Here is an 18,021-nt window from a genome sequence, read left to right on the forward strand (position 1 = left end):
AACCCAAAGATTCTGTTTCAGTGGGCCTGGGATGGTTTTGAGTGATTCTGAGCAACATGGTCCAAGGATTACATTTTGAGAAACACTAACGAAGAGATTTTTTTAAATGAGGAAAAAAATAAAAAGAAATAAACTGAGAGAATAGCATACAACTAAATGGGATCAGTTTGTAAGTTTGTGTTCTGAAGCTCTAAGATCCCATTACGTCCTATCTCCAGGAAAATGGAACATCAACCTCTTGGGCATCCATGCCTATGCATGGTACCCCAGAAGGTATTGCCTCTTCCTCCCAGAGTTCACATTCTAAATAGGCAAAATAAAATCAAATGACCCTAAGCATTCTCCTCCCAAATAACAATCAGCTGCTTAAAATCTTTTCTGGAATGAGAACTACTCATATAAACAGATAAGTAGCATAATTTGTTTTATTTACTTGTACCTTAATTGCATGCTGTGTTCAGCAGGCAGTGGATCAGATTCAAGAGGCTTTGTAATTTCCCTTTTCCTAGTGACAGAGAGGAAAAACTGATCTCTACACTAATAATGTTTGGGGGTGAAGGAAATGGATTAACATTTCAGAAATAAATGTATCACTTTGAAGTTGCATTTTAATTTAGTTACTTTTTTTTAAATTATGGTCTTAGATTGTGTAAGTTTAGCATATAATTGAAAATAAGGAAATATTCTATTTTTGTTCAAGTATAATCTTAATACAAGGAAAAACTCAAATAGCCTGGAATTTTAGATAATGAAACTTGAATTTAAAGCAGATTGATGGATTTATGGCTGGTATCTATCTCCGAGGTTAACATTGTATTATGGCCTACAAAGCTAAAGCGTTTTAGTTTGAGGGTGTTCCATTTGAGAACCTTGGATTCAAGGCAATGAGAATGAGAAAGGTGTTTGTATGACTACATTTGGCTGGGACAAATTCTGTCGGATGCAGGGCTGATAAGTTAGCCCATGTGCTATAGCAGAGCATTAGCCATTTAATTATTGAATAGTGAGAACAGATAGAGGGACAGGATAGTAGCTGGGACTTTGGTGGCTGGGGACAGCTTGAGGCAGAAACTCAGAAACAATTCAGAACTGATTCAGAAGTACAGTGTTTGAATATTTTCCATCAATTCCAATTTGCACTAGAAACAGAGGAGAAGAAAGATTAATTCCAGCCTCTATATGAAAGAAGAGAAGGAAAAGATAACAAAAAGAGAAAGCAAAGGAAATCAATGAGGATGTCTTATGCTGTGCTACTGAGCAGCATCTCACTATAGAATACTGAATGGAAATAAATACAATTTTGCTCAGCTTAATTTTTGGAGCCATCTCATTGTTCTAAAGAAACAAATGGGAGGAGTACAAGCTTAAATTCGATGAATATTTAGCATTTACCTGAAATCACAGCAATATGTATTCATGGCTATCATGGTCTGATGTGTAAGTTTTCCATGTTCATACAGTTAATTACATTTTTTTGGAAAATGTCTGTCTTGTAACTCCACTTGGATGTCATGCAGTTATCTCAAACCTTACATGTCAAAAATGGAACACAAGTTTTTTCCTCCAAAACCTGTTCCTTTACTCAGTAAATGGCTTAAGCCCTATTACTTTTGAACTGGTAGGAGAAAAACTCAGAGGAAATAATGTAATTTGTATATATGAAGTACTGATGTATATGTGGCAGGAGAAAAACTCAGAGGAAAGAACATAATTTGTATGTATGAAGTATTGATGAATATGTGGTCTATGACAAGTATGGTAATATGAAAGTCCACAAAGAAATGAATTAGCAGAAGCATCATGTCTCCCAACAAATATGGAACCACTACACTTCACTAAAGAGAGTGGCGCCTGGTGGGAAGGGGCATGGAATTTGTAATTGGCCAAGATTAAAGTGCAAATCATGACATTGTCTCTTAAATGCTTTATAATCAGGAGAAAACTTATTATGTACCAGTTTTTCTTTCCTAAAAAACAAGTATCATAAGCTTCAGGTTGGTATGAGGATTAAATTAAATAATGTGCGTAAATTGTCTTATTCGTAATAAGTAATCAAAGAAAGCTAGCTACAATAATCATCAAAAATTAGTCAAATATGGAAGCCTCTAGGAAAAATCCAGAAGTTGATTAATTTTATGGAAATTTTTTTTCAGTTGTAGCCTTTGTATTTATTTATCAGATGAGTTTTCAGCAGATGTTTGTCACACATCTTGCTCACTCAGTTCTGTTCTTGTCAGCATGCCATTGTCAAAAAACTTATGAGTAGAGTGATATTAGAGCAACAGAATGAACCCACCTCTCTTACTGAGATAGTCAAAGAGATAGAGAACCTAAATGATATTATTTTCTTTTCAGAGTGTATTTGCTTATAAGTTATTTCTGGTCTGTGGCATAAATATGTAAAGAAAAAACCCTGAAATATAAAACATGTATTTATTAATTTATTACCCTTAAGGTTAAAAAAGGTAACACAAATTTTAATTAGTTTAAAAGACAAAATGGAAATGGAAAAAATGTTTAGCCTCAAGTACCAGATAAAGACTCTGATCCAGTATTTGTGTTGAGACAAAGGAAACTGTAGAGAAAAGAAGAATAGAGCAGTGAACACTGAAATAATCCCAGAAGAAATGAGATCACTGGTCACATCCAACTCAGCTGCAAATGCAGTTTCCAACCCCAAGAATCAGCCCTAACAGGCGAGTTGAGGGCTTTGTTGCTTGCTGTGTGAGGAAAAAGTTACCTTTCTGAGCTTGAGTCCTCTGAAGACTCTGAGAAGACACCTCTGTCTTTCTCTCATGGTTTTGCCATCAGTGAGAACCTAAATCATTGGAAGGAGCTAGAGAATCAGTAAGTTTGGACTTCCTCAGTTACATATTATAAAAAACTCATCCACCAGTTAGCATATTTTATTTGGAAATGTGCCCATTATAGTATATTATTACCCCTGAGAAAATAAATCAAAACAGTACTTAAAGAATCTGGGGAAGCCCAGTCATCAGATTGTTTGATAAACTCACATTTCAACTAATTGGGAAAGCTTGTTCATCATTTCTGAGTGGTATTTTTCTTCCAAACATCATTTTCAAGCTCTTCAAAGTTGTACCCTTTAAATTTTCTTAAAATCCACTCATCTTTCTTTACTTCAAACTAATTTGGTACTTTGTGAGTTTCCCATGGAAAATTCTCAAAATTTGCACAGTATGGATCTGGCAGGGCAAAATCAATGAAACCAGAAATGGGGATTAGTTACAAGGATTCTTGTCCATTCTCCATTCATTTTTAACTATGAAATAAATGTGAATCATCTAACAAGGGTCAGGCATTGTTATACACACTAGGGAGATAGGGAGAACAGGACACACAGGGCCCCTTTCTGCTATATGCAAGCAAACAAAAACAGACACAATAAAATAACGTAGGCTAGGATAGGAGATATGAAGGGAAAAAAACACCAAACAAACCAAGGGGTTTAGACAGAAAGTCACAAGAGAGTGACTTTTAGATAGGGTGATTAGTGTGGTCTTTTGGAGGCTATGACATTTAAGCTGAGGCCTAAAAAGGAGGGGATAGTAAAGAGTGAGTGGAAGAGCATCCAGACAATGAGAACAGAGTGTGCAAAGGCCATGAGTTGGGAAAGAACTTGGCTTGGGTGCAGAAAAAGCAGACCAGCAAGGGTCTATTGCAGCATTAAGGTAGTAGACACTAGTGATCAGATCAGGGTGGTGGCAGGAAAGGTTCAGGGCAGTGGATGGAGTTGAGATATGCTAGGGGTGGGACTGACACTTCTTGTCCGTGGATTGGGCATGAGAGATTGAGAAACAGGACTCCTCCCAGGTTGCTAGCCTGAGATGCGGGGATGGTGGTGCCATTTACTGAGTAAAGGAACAGGTTTTGGAGGAAAAAACTTGTGTTCCATTTTCGACATGTAAGGTTTGAGATAACTGCATGACATCCAAGTGGAGTTACAAGACAGACAGTTCTGTACCTGTGTCTGAAGCTCAGAGAGGGGAGTGCTCCGATTTGAAGAAATAACTGGGAATTAGCCTAAATTCAATATTGTTATTGAATCCATGGGAATGGATGTGATTTCCCAGGAAGCATGTATCTAGGATTGAGGCCTGGTTTGAGTGAATGTAAAGAAGCCTCTATATATGGTACCCATCCTTGATGGTTCTCTCCATTCCCAAAAGCTCAGCTGAATAATTAGAATTTAGGAAGAATCCTCTGGACCCTCTAAAATTCTTCTCTGGACTAAGCCAGGCCACTGACTGTATTTTGATGCTGTACATGAACACAGAATGGCTTTTATTAGATCATGCTGTCAGCTTATACTGAAGAACGTTATAAGAAATCATGCAAGAAACATCCTGGTGTTTCACATCAGGAGCTACTGTTTCCCCTACTTTACAGAGGAAACTGAGACACAGGGAAGTTAAGGAACACACGCTTAGTTATGCAGCTTCTGAATTTTCAATCACTTTATTATATTACATCAACTAACAGAAATGATAATCAGACTAGAGGAATCACTTAATTTGTCCTTCTGAGGTTATTTAGGGGCAAGTGGAAAAAAAAAAAGGTAGAGAAATCTGGAGACAGTGCATTCACATCATGTTCCCACCACTGATGGACTGCAACAGAAACTGCCCTTCCTGTCTCTGGCCCAGCCCTCTGTTGGAAAGCCAACCCATAAACAGTTCAGTACAACTCCCAGAGGAGGTATTAGCAAAGTTCCCTGTGTAAATACCTATCTGCTTCACAAGTACTTTCTAATGAGAGGAAGATAATCAATAGCAATGAGGCAATAGTTGGTCACCTTCTATCTTACCACTTCTACTTTTCTATTTTTCTTTTCTTCTACCTTACCATTTCTACCAATTCTCCAGCTTCTTGTCTTCTTGCCTTTCTCCTTCTTCTTGTTCTTTGAGACAGGGTCTCACTCTGTCACCCAGGCTGGAGTGCAGTGGCACCATCACGCCTCACTACACCTTGACCTCCTGGGCTCAGGTGATCCTCCCACCTCAGCCTCCTGAGTAGCTGCAACCACAGGCAAGTGCCAGTAAACCCAGCTAACTTTTTTGTATTTTTTTGTAAAGATGGGATTTCACTATGTTGCCCAGGCTGGTTGTGAACTCCTGGGCTCCAGCAATCCACCTGCGTCAGCCTCCCGAAGTGTTAGGATTACAGGCATAAGCCACTGTGCTCAGCGTTTTCTTATTTAATTTTCATTTTCTACTGACTTCTTTTCTCCCCTCTGTAATTCCTTTTTCTTATTTCCTATGAATGTTTAGCCTATTGGTGTTGTCTAATCTGGATTTTCTTCTTAGCCTAGGACAGATCTTTTCAAATTTTGTTCATCTTTTTTCCAACTAGTTTCAAAATGCAGAGCTGAGTGTTCTATTTTACATATACCAACATTTGTATGCATGACTTGCTATTTTATGTTATTGTTACCTGCGTCTTTTATCATTGTATTCTGAAAATCCATAATGACAAGTGCTCATGTCAGGATAACTTTGGTTCAGTTCTGAGCACATGAGTACAGATGTTTAAAAAATGTCAGATAAATGAGATAAAAAGCTGAGTTGATCAGATTAGTTAAGACAAAAGGCCAGGCACAGTGGTTTATGCCTGTAATCCCAGCACTTTGGGAGACAGGGATAAGAGGATCATTGAGCCCAGGAGTTCAAGATCAGCCTGGACAACATAGTGAGATCCCATCTCTACAAAAAATAAAAAATTAGCTGGGCGTGGCAGAACGTGTCTATAGTTCCACTACTTGAGAGGCTGATGTGGGAGGTTTGCACCACTGCACTCCAGCCCCCGGCAACAGAGTGAGACCCTGTCTCAAAAAAAAAAAAAGAAAAAAGAAAGAATGATTATTTTCCTCACAGGGAAAAATTCTTCTCCAAAAATGAAGTGCTCTGAATATATTTAGATTTTTGTTTATAGAGTGTTTTACTTGACAAGAGAGATCGAGAGAGGAAAAATGGAATTCTAAATTGCTTCATAACCTTTGCCTCCGGAAGATGAGCAAGAAATAAAAATAAAGCATTTCAGAAGTTAAGACATGACTCCATGAAAATGTGTTTTGATTCACTGAAATTTTCAGGAAAGCATTGCTTGTGTAATGCCAGAGATCCTATATCACAAAATTCTGGTTAATCATTAAATAATGTCTTTTTTAATTAAATAATTCCTAGTATTTGCTGTGTCCCTGGCACTAGGCTAGGTGCAGGGGCAGCCTCTGCCCTCACCCAGCTGTGCAGGGAGCGTGAGAGCAGGGCTCAGCAGCTGAGACACCGTGTGTGAAAAGTTTCCTGTGAGATTTGCACAGTTGTCATGGGAGGGACATAGTGAACAGAGGGAATCAGACAGATTAAAAGATAGTGCGGTGGGAGAACAACCTAATTTGGGGATCATCCAGCATGGAAAGGAAATGAAAACTTGAACGCATCTAGAAAGATCTCATAAGAAAGATTGCTGACTTTTTAAGTAATCTCAGAGCAAATACAATGCTTTTGTTATTCTCTTGGTTGGCCATACTGAGTGTGTCTCACGCTGAATCCATCAGGGCAGGTAAGCAAAGAAATCAAACACAGAATCTAGTGAACAAAAGAGTTGGAGCTAAGCAGACAGCTCTGTGATAACAAAGGGAAGCTCCACGTCAGGGGTTCATGTGAGCTTCTTGGGAAGAGGCAACAGAGACGTAAAGACAGGCATGCATTGGATGTAGGCGCTCTCCCCCACTGCCTGGCATGCTGGGCTCCACCCAGTCTTTCAGCATCCACCTGATGTTAATTATGGCTCCAGTTCCCCTAATTTAGCGCTTACTATCCAATTGTTCATTGCCCCCTAATTTCTTTTTACTTTTTAATCTTCATTTGGCATCTAACTGGCAGGGCAAACTTCTGGACTCACACAGAGATTTCTTCCAGCCTGTTTAAAGGTGGAGAGGCCTGGGATAGTGGGTTCTGGCAGAAGCTCCACTCAGTCCCTAAGTCCCCTCACTGGCCCTCCTGACAAATGAAAGGCCTTGAGGTGGGTAAGAGTCTTGCCTCACCAGCTGAGCTGTGCATTCTTTACTTCTGGGTTTACTTTTATTTATTCTAGTAGATGTGTGAAACAACCTCAGGCAATTCAGGGTCTCTCTCTCTGCCTTCCTCTGGGTCAGTGCCTCTTTTGGGGAGAGTGACACAGAGCCAAGTTGAGTTTAGGGTGGGCCACCCTTGTTCCCACTTGGCCTTGAGTCTTCATCCATGTGGGTCCACACCGCCCTATCCCACCAGTGGGAACTCCTCAGGCTGTCTGTCAGGGCATGTTCAGAAGCCCCCTGCACTGTCCTGGGATACTGCTGAGCTCTGTGAGGCTGGCTCAGGGGCTGCTGCCCAGGCTTCCTGCAGCCATTTCAGCTCAAGCCCGCTGTGAGGCTCGAGGTGGGGTCTGGAGTGGGAGGTGTCAGGGATACAGTGCAACTGTCCTGGCCCACACTTCTGCCCCTAGCTCACCCTAGAGTACCTGCCAACAACCCGTCTCCTGTGGGCTCCTCCCAGGGATCCGCATCAATGTCTAGTTCTCTTCCTTCTTTTGGCTGGCTCCCTTTCCCATCGTAGAGACTGTTATCTACAGGCTGGGAGGATCCTGCTGTGCCTGATCAGATTCCTCCAAAGCTGTCAGGTATGCCCAGAGCCCTTTCCCATCAACTCTGAAGGTGAACCTCTGCATTCTGTGGTGTCACAGCCACTCTAAGCAATGACAACTGCAGGAATTATAAGGGACAGAGTCTCAGTGAATATGCCATACTGTATTGTCCTCACGGAGCTCACACAGTTGAAAAGGACCTTGGAGCTCATCCACTCCCAATCCTCAGCTATGTTTGGGTCTTTCTATAGTATCCCATACTTTAATGGCAGGAACCTTACTTGGCCCTGGACAGCCCCTTCAGTTGCTGAACAGTGCCATCTTTACCAAAGTCTCCCTGTGACATCTGTACCTCAGTCAGGTCTGTCCTTAGTGTCACACTGAATGGGTCTTCTCCATGTTCCCTTGATGCTTCTGGATGCTCAGGCCCCAGCTGACCAGGCTGGAAAGGAAAGGACCCCCAATCACAGGAAAAAGGCTTTGGGCAGAGGGTGTCAGCCTGAGCCCAGCTGAGCCTTTCCTACTGCCTGTCCTGTTTACTGGCAGGCCTCTGCCTCGGGGATTCTGCACAGTGGGAAGTTAGCTACCTGTCATCAAGCCCATCTGTAGGCTTCCCTTGTGCTGACAATGCAGCCTCTGGCTTCTCAGCCAGGGGCAGCACAGATGCCTGGGCTCACCCCAGACATCTAACAGAGTGGATCTGGCATTCTGTACTCACACATTTGACAAAAGCTCCTTAGATGATTGTAGCACATACCAAAGGAGAGAACTCTGCTATGAGTGATTGTGAAGCAATTTGCCAATTGTAAAATTAAATTAGTAGTAGAGGTAAAATCTGTGCATTCAGTGACAGTTCTTCATTAGCAGCCAACTGTTAATCCACAGCTTTCTGTCAAATGAACTGGAGCTTGAGTCTTCATGCTTTCACTGATACCTGCCTTTTCCTTTTCTCTCTCCCTGTCTCCATCCTTTTCTCCTCCTCTTCCTTCCTTCCTTCTTTTCTTAAACATTTACCGAGTTCCTATATGTACAGGCAGTGGGCTAGGTACCAGATAGAAAATGATGAATCAGACCAAGACCCTGGCCTCAGAGAGCTCACATTCAGACCAGTGAACATATTAAGTGTTGGAGGTTGTATCAGTTGTCTATTGCTGTGTTAACAAATCACTTCAAAATTTAGCAGTTTCAAGCCACATTTAATGTCTCACAGTTTCTGGGCACCAGGAATCCAGGTGGCTTAGCTGGGTCCTCTGGCTCAGGGACCCTCACAAGGCCACAGTTAAGGTGTTGGCCTAAGCTGCAGTCATCTCAGGGCTCAGAGGCAGGAAGAGCCACTTCCAAGCTCATGTGACTGTTGCCAGGCTCCTCGCTGGCTGTTGGCCAGAGGCCTTCCTCAGTTCCCTGCCACATGGGCCTCTCTAGGGAGCAGTTCACAACAGGGAAGCTGGCTTCCTGCAGGGTGAGCAAGCCAGAGAGCCAGAGAGGGCGAGCCTGAAAGCAGCCAGCACTTTTTTGTGTGACCTAATCTCAGAAGTGACATCTATTACTCTTGCCACATTCTATTTGCTAGGAGTTATTGGGTCCAGCCCGTGCTCAAAGGGAAGGGGTTACAAAAATATCTTAAACAAATTGCACTGCAGAAGCTATTTATGTGACACATGATTAATGAATACCAGGACGTGGGGGATTTGGGGGCATGTTAAAGGCCCCCCACAGTAGAGGTATTGTCATTATATATATATATATTTTTTTTTTTTTTTTTTAACAGAGTTTCTCTCTTGTTACCCAGGCTGGAGTGCAATGGCGTTGGTGTGATCTTGGCTCACTGCAAACTCTGCCTCCTGGGTTCAAGCGATTCTCCTACCTCAGCCTCCCAAGCAGCTGGGATTACAGGCATGCACCACCATGCGTGGCTAATTTTGTATTTTTAGTAGAGATGGGGTTTCTCCATGTTGGTCAGGCTGGTCTCGAACTCCCAATCTCAAGTGATCTGCCCACTTCGGCCTCCCAAAGTGCTGGGATTACAGGCATGAGCCACCGCGCCTGGCCCATAATATTTTTAAAGACATTTAAGCCTCAAATCACCGAGCCCGAACACAGCAAATTAAAAACATCAATTACCCTTTCTTTAAGATGCCATAAGGAAGGTATGTGAGGAAACTTCCATAGGATTAGACTAAAGTCCCAAATAATAAAGATGGTTCCTTATTCCTGTTTTCCTACTTTGCTAAAAGGTACACTCAGATGCTATCTCTAATGGAGAATTGGGATAAACTTCACCAGTCCTGCTTAATCAAGTATATCTCCCCTCCAAAAAAAAAAAAAAAAAAAGGAAAGAAAGAAAGAGACCAGTGCCAGTGAGACAGGTAGGGGATGTTCAACTGTCCCTATTTCATTCCAGAAAAACGAAGGCATTACAACTTGCAGTGTATCTGGTTTGACTCAATATGTTTTGTATTCAAGTTTCCAACCAGCAAAACTTGTGACCTTATTAAGAATACTAGTTCAGGCCGGGTGCGGTGGCTCACACCTGTAATCCCAGCACTTTGGGAGGCCAAGGCGGGCGGATCACAAGGTCAAGAGATCGAGACCATCCTGGCCAACATGGTGAAACCCCGTCTCTATTAAAAAAAAAAAAATTAGCTGGGCGTGGTGGCAGGCGCCTGTAGTTCCAGCTACTCTGGAGGCTGAGGCAGGAGAATCGCTTGAACCCGGGAGGTGGAGGTTGCAGTGAGCCGAGATCATGCCATTGCACTCCAGCCTGGGAGATAGAGCGAGACGCCGTTTCAAAAAAAAAAAAAGAAGAATACTAGTTCATACTCAGTACCCAAGAGAAAGATTTCCATTCCAGAATCTAGTCTACTAGCTTGGTTATTATTCATTTATAGTGTCAGATCAGAGAAAGATTGAAGGCATTCCTAATTAGTTGCCTTGGGATGTAACACATTTGAAATAATATCAATTGATATTTCAGTGTCTGTTAAGCCTGATTTATAGGGACTTGTGTTTCAGTCTAAAAGATTAATCGTGTCACACAAATGGATCCTGCAGTGTAATTTGTTTAAGATTTTTTAAAGTATATTCACATGTACCATCATTTTTACAGAAACAAATGCAGATTGGAAATATCTTAGTATTTTATAAAGGACCTATGATACTTCACCAAAGAATCCCATTATTTTAATTAACATAATTTGCTGACATTGACATGAGACCCACATGTGTAGATTCTAACTGAGTCTAACAAGCATAAGTGCTTGCAAGTCCTCTGAGAGAAAGGTCACAGGCCTGAGACTGAGTTAAGGGAGATGTCCTCATTGCCTGGCCAGTTTCCTCATCGACATTCAACACTCCACTTGCCTGCTTGCAAAACAAAAAACAGCCCTGCATGTTGACCTACCTGAAAGGTCTTTGTTAATTGAAACACTGTTGCAAATTTGTAGTGGGTTTTTTTTTTTTTTTTTTTTTTGAGACGGAGTCTCGCTCTGTCGCCCAGGCTGGAGTGCAGTGGCGCAATCTCGGCTCACTGCAAGCTCCGCCTCCCGGGTTCACGCCATTCTCCTGCCTCAGCCTCTCCGAGTAGCTGGGACTACAGGCGCCCGCCACCACGCCCGGCTAATTTTTTTTTGTATTTTTAGTAGAGACGGGGTTTCACCGTGGTCAGTGGGGTTTTTTTTTAAGTGCAAAGACAAAGCCAAATCATTCTTATTAACTCAAAAGTTAGAATTGTTTTGCTCATTTGTAAATGAGCAAATTTATCTTCTTAATCAAAATTCAGTTTGGAAATATTCCGTATCATGTACAGGTTTCTCATACTCAACTGCAGCCACTTTTGAGGGACTCGATTTTGAATCTTCAGAGCATCAGATATTGTTTTTCCTCCCATAGCATTATTTTATTATTCTAAAGTGCTTGTAATTTCATACTAAAGAAAATGTGACCCCAGGGCTGGCCATGGTGGCTGAGCCCTGTAATCCTAGCACTTTGGGAGGCCAAGACAGGTGGATCACTTGAGCCCAGTAGTTCAAGACCAGCCTGGAGAAACATAGGGAGCTCCCGTTTCTACAAAAACTAAAACACAAAAATTAGCCAAGCATGGTGGTGTGCACCTGTAGTCCCAGCTACTTGGGAGGCTGAGGTGGGAGGATTTCTATAGCCTGGGAGGTTGAGGCTACAGTGAGCCATGATCATGCCACTGCACTCATGCCTGAGTGACAGAGTGGGACCCTGTAAAATAAAAAAAAAAGAAAAGAAAGAGAGAGAGAGAGAAAGCAAGCAAGAAAAAGAAAAAGAAAGAAAGAGAAAGAAAGAAAGAAGGAAGGAAGAGAAATGTGATCCCAAATGAGAGATTACTGAGAAGAAATGCTTGGAAACCTGTCATAATGCATAACTTACAGAGGAATGAATGTGAACATGAAAACTTTCATTCTGCAAGGCCAGTTTCCAAAAGAAACACATCAAGTAAGACCAAGGTGGAGACCACAGAAAATAACTTAAATTCTGTTTTCATTTTTTTTTCAAGAATTTATTTAGGGTTTAGTTAAGGTTTTCCTTTGACCTCTGCGGGGGCAGGGATCATCCGCCCAAGTTGTCGATGGGACAATAGAACCCCACAGAGGGGTGGTGACATCAGCAGTCAGGTACCAATTAAGCCCAAGTGCTCTGATTTTTTCCTCACTACGTTTTGTAAACCCAAGAGCTCCTATTTTTCAAATTTAGAAATTAAGCAACTTTCGAAGCTCCGTTTCTCTGGGCTTTCTGTACAAATAATATAATAAAATGCAGCACAAGTTAAATCTACAATTAACTTTGGGATTTGTCATCACTGGCTCCACAACGTACACTGTGGGTTTCTAAATAAACTTCCCTTACTGGCTGCACAAGTTTCTGCAGAAGTGTCTTTTAGTAGCCTAAAAAAGAAAAGCTGGAAGAGCAATGTTTTCTTTTGAATTCTCTAGCAATTATGAAATCCTAAAGAAACAGGTCCAGGTTACAAGAGAGGGACTGTGGTGTCAGAAGTAAGTCCTAAGAATAATTACTCTAGTTGGCTCTGTCTTTCCAGAGTTACAGCAACAGGGAGTTCCTTGAACTTCCCACTCAACTGGCAGATGCCTCTGGCATGTTGTGATGTGGTGGGTGTTTTATTTGAAATGGTGAAGTGAAAGAAACAAACAAACTCTCTATGGCCAAAGTCAATGAAATACAAATTTATGCATGAGCATGTACTCATATTACACATTCTCTCTCTCTCTCTCTGTCACACACACACACACACACACACACACACACACACACACCCCTGTTCTGAAACTCGATTATCTTACCAAGACTGGATAGATGTCTGGTGCTTCTTAATAAAAGTGTTGAAAGTTTCCACAGTGAATTCGTTTGCTGGTCAAAAAATGGGCTCATACTGTAATGAGTGGAAACTTTCAAGTGGGGACAGTTAGAAAAGGAAGTCATAATTTTTGAGCTATAAGAGAAAATTTTTTATGAGACCCTCAAGAATTCAATTTCTTACTTTTTGTATGACAGTGTAATGTTTCACATACTTAGTGACTGCATGACATGTAGTACAAGATTCTGTTTTTTCTTTATGTGATTCCACCTATTAAAAAAGCCACCAGAGCCTATCTAATGCTTGGAATACTGTCTCAAACTTTTAAATGATAGAGAGTACTAGAGCAACCTTCTCCAATAGAAGTATAATGAAGCTACATGTGTAAATTTAAATTTTCTAGTAGCTGTATTTAAAAAGTCAAAAGAAACAGGTGAAATTAATTTTAATAATACATTTTATTTACCCACTGTATCCATAGTATTATCACTTCAATATGTAATCATATATCATGATTCAGATACCATATCAATATATCATAATACAAAAGGTATTATTTTATATTTTTATACTAAATATTATATATTTAATTATATAATAAATACTATATTTTTTACACTAAATCTTCAAAATCTGGTGAGTATTTTGTACCTAAGGAAAACTCAATTTAGGTGCTAAAGTTTTATGAGAAATCCTTAATCTGTACTTAGATTTCACAAAATTTACTGTTGAAAAAGTTGATTCATGTTTCCAAGTTGTTCCAGACATAGTTAAAATAATTTTTCTGTGTAAGTTAATTAAACTTAAATAATATTAAAAATTCAGTTTCTTAATTATGCTAATGAATTATTGTTGTTTTGAGTAAACAACGGCCACCTGTGGCTAGTAGCGACCTCATTAGATAGCGCAGGTTTACATGAATGAATCCTTTTCATCTTTGAGCCACCGTAGATCTCACTGGAGATGGACTTATTTTAAAAGATTAAAACTTTTGGCAGAACGAGGCTTGAGAATGTTTTGATTACTTCGTATCATCCCTCCATTTGAAACAAACCACCATCACCAACAACAAAGCTAAGGTCATGACATAATTTGGGGTGGTCATTTCTGTCCTTCCATCAGCTAACAGCAAGGAGGGAAGGAGAAAGGGAAGGGAAGGATTGTGCTCTGAGCCCTGCTGAGAGGACAGCAGGGAAGCCAGAGCAGGAGCCCAGAGAAAACCTGCTCGCTCACCAGGTCTCCTCTCTGGCCATGGTCTTCTAGTCTCCCTCACCTTGCCTCCCAGTCACTGCAAACAGCCTTGCAGCAACTTAACATCTCTGCAATTTCCTTGGGGGTCTTTTGGGAAAGCGTAGAGGTTTTCAAGAAAATTAGAAAACATTGCATATACCTGTGGAAATTATTATATTAGTTATCCCTGGTAGCATTTTTCTCTTCCCATTTTTTTTTTTTTTTTAATTGAAGGGAGAGCCTGAACTGGCTCTGGGCTGGAGTTCCAGTTCCCTTTCTTCCCACCTGCATTGCCCCATGCCAGAAAACACAGCTCACTTTCCCTATCAGTGAAACATGGTTCAATGAAGGTTAAGTAAGTTGGTATTTAAAACATCTAGAAGCATGTCTGATGAATGGAAAGCCCTCAAGAAACACTAGAGTTTATTATTATTGTTTTACACTATGGATTCCTATAAAGTTTTTCAACAAAGAACTGTGTAACTACTATATATAAAATATGAATATTTTAGGCACAGCACATCCCACAGTGCACAAGGGAGTGAATGTCTTTTACAATTTGGCAAAAATCATTTATTTTTAAATAAATATTGGGCTTTTTTAAATATGAATGTGCCTCACAGCACCATTCTAGTTTTATCCTGAAGAGGCATATATATTACTTGCAGAACTTCTTTCAAAATCATACTGTTTGAGTCATTCTGTTGGTACTCATTAAACATTAATGTGGCCCCCTGCATTGCAAAAGAAAAACATGATTTTTTCCAGTGGTCACTCATCTGCTTTTCTGTATTAGCTTATGCTTTTTTCCTTATTTTTTAGTCTGTTTCTCCTCTCCTCAGCTCACCAGCACCTTATGATATGATAGTCCTCAGTCTGTGGCTCAGAGGGGACATCAGAGGCCAAACATCCATGACTTTAAGAAAATGTGCAACAATCTACATGTTGTCCATCCTCCCCCATAACCCATTGCCACTGGTTTTGAAAGGAATTTCAAAAGGTGAAGCCCTATGACTAAGCAATCATTTCCTCCCAGTTTATCATCTCAGATCGATTGGCTGTTGTTGCTTTGGGACTAGTAAGATCAGTAACCTTAAACCAGGATCCAGGAGATCAAAACTAAGCCAGGACACCAAGAGAACAATGAATGATTTGCTTAAGTAATGCTGATGAAATCATCACTGTGGTGGGTGTGCATCATTATGTGAATTTATGTCATCTGTAAGTGATCAAGTTAGCTAGAAGCTGGGCATCACCATGTTATGTGATATGTACAGCATGCCATTATAGATTCTACTTTGAGGCAAGATCCTGAGATACTTAATGGATATTTAGTTGCAATGAGCTTTCTATAGATTTGTCAGAGTTCCAGAAAAGTGGAACTGGAAATGCTATATTAAAGGCAATGGTGGTATGGTAGAAAAAGGATCTTAGAAAATCCAAGTTTGTGTCCTATCCTCCCATGTACTGGTGGACCATTTTACTCCATTGGAGCCTCCATTTCTTCACATGTGAATGAGCATCAAAATAGCTATACCATGGTGTTTGTGTGAGGATTAAACAAGATAATTAATGTGGTTTTCTAGGACTATTCTTAAGCTTCAGTGTTCGGTTACTATTCGTTTCAAATTTATGTAATTTTATTTAACCAGATGAGAAAATGTTCATAATTTATTGTTAAATAAAAACAGTATATTACCATATTCAAACATTATGTAAATTTTGTAATCTACTATTCACATCATTGCATCGAGCCTGAGTTTCTCCCAGCTCTGGGGCTCTAGATATGTACATCCAGCTGCCCATTTGTCATCTCTACGTGGATCTCAGACTTCACATATCCAAAACCAAACTCCTAACTCCTGACTCACCATCCCAACCTAGCCTGCCTTCCTCTAGCCTTCCTCACCTCAGTTAATGACAGTTAATTTTTCCTCATGCTTCCAGTCAGGAAAGTCTAAACTTAGCTGGGCACACTGGCTCATGCCTGTAATCCCAGTGCTTTGGAAGGCTGAGGTGGGAGGATCGCTTGAGGCCAGGAGTTTGAGGCCACCCTGGGCAACATGGCAAGACCCCCTTCTCTACAAAATAAAAATAAAAAATTAGCTAGGCATGGTAATACTTGCCTGTAGTCCTGGTGGCTCAGGAGGCTTGAGGAGGGAGCACTGCTTGAGCCCAAGAGGTCAAGGCTGTAGTAAGCTACAGTTGTTCCATTGCACTCAGCCTGGGTGACAGAGCAAGACTCTGTCTCTCTCCATTTAAAAAAAAAAAAAAAAAAGAAAAAGAAAAACCAAAATGTTGGAATCATTCTTAATTCTTTATTTTATCTTCTGCCTAACATCTAATCTGTCAGCAAATCCTGTTGACTCTCCCTTCAAAATGTATCCGAATTCCAGCTGCTCCTCACCTCCTCCTCTACCATCCAGCCCAAGCTGCCATCTCTCACCTGGGTTACTGCCACAGCCTCCTAACCGATCCTGCTGCTGTCTCCCTTGTTCCCTTGGCCCACTTGCAACACAGCAGCCAGTGATACTTTTAACCTGAAGTCATTTCACATGACTGCTCTGTGTAAAACCCTCCAATGACTTCCCAATACACTCAGAATCAAAGCTAAAGCCTTCACAATGGCCTAACATAGCCCTACATGCTCTGACACCTCAATTCCCCAGAACTTTACTGCCCTCATCATTCTTCTCATCTCAGCTTACTCTGCTCCTGCCACACCATCCCCCGGGATGTTCCTCAAACAGACCAAGCCCCTCCTACTCCAGCGCCTTTGCACTTGCTTCTCCCTTCCTGCTCTTCCCCAGCCTTCCATGTGGCTGCCTGTTCCCCAGTTTCCGGTCTCATCTCAAAGGGCAGGTTTTCAGTGAAGCCATCAGCACCGGCTCCCTATTCCACATAGCCACCCCATTCCTACTCCACATACCCCTTCCCTGCTTCATTTTTTCCCTTGAAGCTCGTACCACCTGACTTTATCACCCCTTGATATGTGTGTGTATATATGTGTATGTGTGTGAATAATATATACACACACATAAATTTATTTATTGTCGGCCACTCCCCACTATCATGTATGCTCCATGAGGGCAGGGATCACTGTTTTTCATTGCGATAGCCCTACTGCCCAGAGCGGTGCCTGGTGCAGAAAAGGCTCTCAATAAATATTTTTAGAATGTTTTATTTTATTTTATTTTAGATAGGGTCTCTCTTGGTTGCCTAGGCTGGAGTGCAGCCTAAGCAACAGAGACAGTGCATACGATTATGGCTCATTGCAGCCTTGACCTCCTGGGCTCAAGGGATCCTCCCAGTTCAGCCTCCCAAGGAGCTGGGAGTACAGCTTCACGCCACCACACCCAGCCAATTTTAAAAATTTTTTGTAGAGACAGGGTCTCACTATGTTGCCCAGGCTGGTCTCTAACTCCTGGGCTCAAGTGATCCTTGCACTTCAGCCTGCCAAAGTGTTGGGATTACAGGCGTGAGCCACTGCAATGAGTGAATTATTTGTCTATATTTATTCAACAAATATTATTAACCCCTCACCCTGTGCCAAACATTGTTCTAGGAACTTAAAATACAATAGTAAAAAAACTAGACAAGAATACTGTTCTCATAGAGCTTGTATCTGTATCTATAGCTCCAAATCCATCTATATCTATATATCAACATCTATATGCACATCTACATATATCTAAGACTGAAAAGTGTACAGTGAAAGGATTATGGCTGATTTTTCATTATTGATGCTCTTCTATACATTCTAAATTTTCTAAATTAACGTAATTTTTAAAATTTCTAGAATGATGTGATTA

General features: G+C 41.0%; 1 protein-coding gene across 6 annotated transcripts in view; it reads left to right on the forward strand.

The window, feature by feature from the left end:
• KCNAB1 (potassium voltage-gated channel subfamily A regulatory beta subunit 1) overlaps positions 1-18,021 on the forward strand; it is a 500,607-nt gene that overhangs the window by 293,540 nt on the left and 189,046 nt on the right. The window lies entirely within an intron of this gene.

The sequence above is a fragment of the Symphalangus syndactylus genome, chromosome 17, assembly GCF_028878055.3.
Source record: "Symphalangus syndactylus isolate Jambi chromosome 17, NHGRI_mSymSyn1-v2.1_pri, whole genome shotgun sequence".
In the NCBI taxonomy this organism is placed as follows: domain Eukaryota; kingdom Metazoa; phylum Chordata; class Mammalia; order Primates; family Hylobatidae; genus Symphalangus; species Symphalangus syndactylus.